Genomic DNA, 5,353 nt, shown 5'->3' on the forward strand with positions numbered 1-5,353 from the left:
TCTTCTGGTAGCACGCACCTTAGAGTGAGGGAGGCCAAAAGAGAATTAGTCTGTTTATTTTATGGCTACCTCTTACAGCTTTACCGTTGACCCTAATCACCAGACTGGGGCATTTTTGAAACCTAAAATTCATTCCCAGGTCAAGCTGTGACCCCAGAAAACAGTCAAAAGTTTTACTGCAGACACACCACAGGCTTGGCGTGACAACACTCCTACACAGGTATATTTTACTGGTCAGATCTGAGAGCCCCTGATGCCTGTGGCTGGACCTTGGGTTGGAGGTGGCAGCTGCTCAGATCGGACCAGGTAGAGAGGGATCCAGGAGACAAATTCCCTCATCTAGTTCTCTAGCTCCCACAGATCCTCTGCTGGCCGCCCCACTGGTGGGGCCTGAGAGACAGACAGAGAACAGTGGAGCCCAGTGATGTGGTCCCCGGCCAAAGAAGGACTGAAAAGGGAAGAGAGTGGATCTGCAGGGGGAACTGGAACATTTCTGACACAGAGCTGTTTGAATTTTAAGTTGGCACCTAGAAAAGGAAAGTGGAGAAAAATAGGAGACTTGGGCAATTGTTTTTTGAAATGGGCCTTTGGAATTATTGTTTATTGGAGGATATTACAAATGTTATTATTTGTCTCTTTGTTCATTTGTTGAATGAACAATATACTGAAATAGATCAAAGGATCTATAGTAAAAAGTAAGTCTCCTCCCACTCTGATCCCCAGAATCTGAAATTCTTTCCCCAGCAGCAAGTGCAGTGGCCAGTATTTAAAGACATATTTTCTATATATGCATAAACAAACATACATCTTGTACTAGTTATCCACTGCTGTGTAACAAATTACCCCAAAACTTAGTGGCTTGAAACAACAAACATTTATCAACTCGTCTCTCGGAAACCAGAGAACAATGCTGCTGGGGTAACTGGATAATTTACTGACAGTTACGAAATGCTCACAAGGGGCCCGTGTAATGTGCTTCACAGGTAGTGTCAACACTCAATACAGGATGCATTTCAGCCTTCAAATTCCTTCCATTTGAGTCTTAAAACCATGCCCACCGAACAAGGGCTCAAACTTAGCAATTTTGTAATTTCTTAAATTTCTTGGTGTTTGTGGGGAGGGGCAGGCATGGAGAGTGCTTGGGAGTGAGCTGGAGAGATGCTTCACTAACCATAGTAAATTGTGAAAAAATAGCTACTTCCTGAACAAATGAAATACTTTTAAAAGCAAATTCATATCTCCATCATGTTTATGGCTAAAAGTATTGTTTTGGGCCTCCTCCCTAACATTTCTTAGTTTTTCTTCGTATTCCATCTTTAGTAATTTAATTTCTCTCTCTTTTTCCTGCGTGCCTGAGCACATTCCTCTTCCACTTTTTGGATTTCTATTTCTGATCAGTGTAGATTTTCTTCAAGACTTCCTCCCGCTTTCTCAGCTTTTCCTCTGTGTCCTTGTACACGGCGTCGGAAAAGTAAGCCCCCTGGTTGTTCTGCACCATCTTCTCTATCAGCTCCACCAGCTCCCGCACCTGAGCTTCCTTCTCAGCCCGGTCTGTACTCCTGTTACTGAAGGTACAGCAGCGGTCTCCACACTCCTCGAGGATGCTTCGCAAACGTATGCCCACACCCCGCACAAAGTCGCTTAGGCTGCGGTCCTCCAGTTCCTCTTTGCGAGTGAACAAGATGATCATGTGCTTCATGGCTGGTTCCCCAAACACAGCCTTGATCAACGCCACGGTTTTCTGCTCTTCCTCCGTGTAGCGGCCCAGCTGCCCGACCAAGACGCTGGCGTGAGGTCCCGGGCAGGAGGCGAGGACACAGCGGCTGATTTCCATGCAGGTGGTGCTCAGGCTCTCCTTGGTGTCAAAGAGCCCTGGGGTGTCAACACCGAGAAGGTCTCTCCCTTTCCATTTCCTGGATGCTTCCTGACAAGTTTTGGTAACAGCTTTGGCAGAAATCCTAGAGTCGAACACTTTTGCCCCCGAAGATGGTGTTTGCCGTCACACTTTTCCCACGTCCCGTCTTCCCGACAAGCAGGATCCTCAGAGCATTGTCCTGGGCATCAGCCATGTCCACATCAGAGGCTGTGTCCACATCAGCTGTGTCCGCATCAGAGGCTGTGGATTGTAGGCAACTCAGCTACGGATCACAAAGGAACGAGAAAATGTATTTAGATAAAGCTGAAACCATTCCCAACCCTTCCTTATTTCTTACTCTCCTGTACATATAAATCATTCCAACTTTTCTAAGTCAGGTGAAGTTGTATTTTACGTAGGATACTCTCCCTGATATCTTCTACTTACTATTCTAATTCCCATCGCATTTCCCTCTTGTGTTGCTGTGATGAAAGCAGCATTTGCCATGTTAAAATCTGGGTTGTTTTTAAACTGTTTTTTTCCATTTAACAAAATAATATACATTTTGTTGTAGAACAGGTCCAAGTTTGTTTAAGATATCGAATCTGAGGAATCCCAGTGGAAGCAGTTAGCACCCTATCCTATGCAAGAATGCTCATTAAAAAGCACTAACAGGGACTTCCCTGGTTGTCCAGATGTTAAGAATCCGCCTTCCAATGCAGGGGACACAGGTTCGATCCCCGTCTGGGAACTAAGATCCCACATGCCGAGGGGCAACTAAACCTGCGTGCCACAACTACTGATCCCATGTGCTCTCCACAACTAGAGAGAAGTCCGCATGCCGCAGCAAAGGTCCCTTGGGCCACAATGAAGGCCCGATGCAGCCAAAAATAAAACAAATAAATAAATAAATATTTTTTTTAAAAAAGCACTAACAACCTGGACACAAACAGAAAGAAAGTGTGGCTGGAGGAGACAGCAAAACAGTCCCACTGCAGGGACTCTCGGCACGGAAGGAAAACGACACTTTGGTGAGCCATGTGAAAACTGTCCTGAAATTTGTGTATGCCACAGAGAGGTAAATTAATCTGATTTTCTTACACTGCACAGAGAATGGAAGATAAATTTGATGTTCTTCTTCTAAAAATACTCTAATATTTAGAAACGATAATGGGTCCCTTATGATCTATAGTGACATAAAGTGTTTCAAGTGGGTTGATGGTTATCTGGCTTGATATTTTAGACGATAATCCTGCATCGGCTGAGAAAATAGATTGGCTAATGTCTTAAATTTTAAATTACGTACATCTATTGTAGGTAAATAGAGCTTATAAATATTGACTCCGTTAGAGACATAAAGTTGAAGTAGACCAGTGATCATGGAAGAATGGACAGAGAAAGCAGTCGAAGTGCTCCCCGCAAAACATTATCAAGTCCCAGGTGGCTTCACAGCAGAATTCTATTAAACCTGCAGCGATCAGAGAATCCCAATTTTACTTAAATTATCCCAGAATATAGGGAAGTAAGGTAAACCTTCAAATTCTTTCTAAGTAAATGTAACTTTGAGCTGCAAATCTCACAAAGATTCTACCAAAAACTACAGATGAATCACATTTATGAATATCAATACAAAATCCTAAAAAAATATTAGCAAAAGCAGAATCTGAAACATTTTTAAAAGGGTTACAGTATAACCAAGTGGGATTTACTCTAGAAAACTAGAGAGAGGGGGGATGTTCATTAAGATGAAAATTATTAACATAACTCATCAATAGCCATTCTCAGTAAAAACATTCTGTAAGATATGAATTGACACAAACTTTCTTATCTATTTCTCTACTCATCCTGAAAGCCAGCAACTTACAGTGGGGAAATACTTTCTCACTAAAACTAAAACCATCTTCAACTCACTTTCTCATGGTATTTGAGAAATCAGTCAATGCAAAGAGAAGAAGTAATTATAGGAATGAGAATTAGAAAAAGAAAAACAGGGAAGGCCAGATAGTACACAATATTGTAAAGCCCCTTAGAGTATTGGTGCACAAATAGAAAGACCTGTGGGAAAATCAGAAAATCTAGAGAAACACTCATTGGCATAGGGAAATTTAGTATATAACAAAGGCAACATCGCATATCAGGGGACAGCAGATGGACTTTATAATGAGAAGTATTGAAATAACTGAATAATCTTTTGAAAAAGTGTTAAAATTGGATTCATTCCTCATACCAACCCAAGAAGTATTCCAAATGCATCAGATACTTGTTAAAATATTAAACTATGAACTATTAGAAGAAAACAGAAAAATTCTTTCAAAACCCGAGAGTGAGGAAAACTTTTCTAAATTGAACTCAAAATACAGATGCCTATCTGCTCTGTAAACACGTTCATAGCAATCAAGTTTTTCAATGATCATATTTATCAGCTAGAAATAATTAATTAAGGCAAATTAAATCATTATCAAAAATGATAAGGGTTGTACCTGCGTATCCAATATATTGAGTGCAACTTAGAATTATTTTTAATGTATTGCATTAGAAGGGAGTAATAAGGCCTTAGGACTCCAAGTACAGGTTAATTTGTAACCATTTTCTCTTTTCACTTCAAGCTTTGTCACTGGACTAATATATTTGGTTCCTTATTATGTTTCCATTACTCAGCGATTTCACAATTCCAGGAAAATAAGTTAATTCTTTGCAGGTTTTTTTAAAATTTATTTTATTTTATTTATTTTTGGTTGCATTGCGTCTTCGTTGCTGCGTGTGGGCTCTCTCTAGTTGCGGCGAGCGGGGCTACTCTTTGCTGTGGTGCACAGGCCTCTCATCGTGGCAGCCTCTCCTGTTGTGGAGCACGGGCTCTAGGGTGGACGGGCTTCAGTAATTGTGGCTCATGGGCTTAGTTGCTCCACGGCATGTGGGATCTTCCCAGACCAGGGCTTGAACCCGTGTCTCCTGCATTGGCAGGCGGATTCTTAACCACTGCACCACCAGGGAAGCCCCAATTCTTTGTAGTTTTAGACAACAAACTACAGATGTAATATGGAATCCAATTGATAAGTTTGACTTCCAGATTCCAATTACATGTCAGGAGCTTGGAAGTCACTACTCCATCCTAAGAATAAGTGAAAAGTTGAACAGACTGAAAAAGCAACTCTTCTTAAATCCTTAAGAGATCCTTTGAGGACACAGGGCAAACTGCTGCCCCCAAGACTGGAGAACAGACAGGCAAATGCAGGGAGTCCTGGCTTTGCAGAGCCCAGACCTACCATGGGCAGCAGTGCTGGGTAGGAAGCCCTGAACTGTGATTGACGAATTACTCGATGGTCAGCCTGGAGTTAAAACTCCAGGGGGGCCCAGTTATGGGAGGCGTCACCACACTTTTGTGAGTTTCACTTCTAAGAGCTCCACCAGGTTCTCACAGTAAATATTGGGGGGAAAAATCCCCTGTGGCTTCCTGCAGGGGGAGGGGCAAAGGAGCCATTTTGAAATAGAGCAGAGCAT

At 42.1% G+C, this 5,353-nt stretch overlaps 1 pseudogene; it reads right to left on the reverse strand.

The window, feature by feature from the left end:
• Nucleotides 1-1,194: 1,194 nt before the first annotated feature.
• Nucleotides 1,195-2,069, reverse strand: LOC136128443 (GTPase IMAP family member 7-like; annotated as a pseudogene).
• Between the last annotated feature and the right edge of the window lie 3,284 nt (nt 2,070-5,353).

Source organism: Phocoena phocoena, chromosome 9 (assembly GCF_963924675.1).
Source record: "Phocoena phocoena chromosome 9, mPhoPho1.1, whole genome shotgun sequence".
In the NCBI taxonomy this organism is placed as follows: Eukaryota; Metazoa; Chordata; class Mammalia; order Artiodactyla; family Phocoenidae; genus Phocoena; species Phocoena phocoena.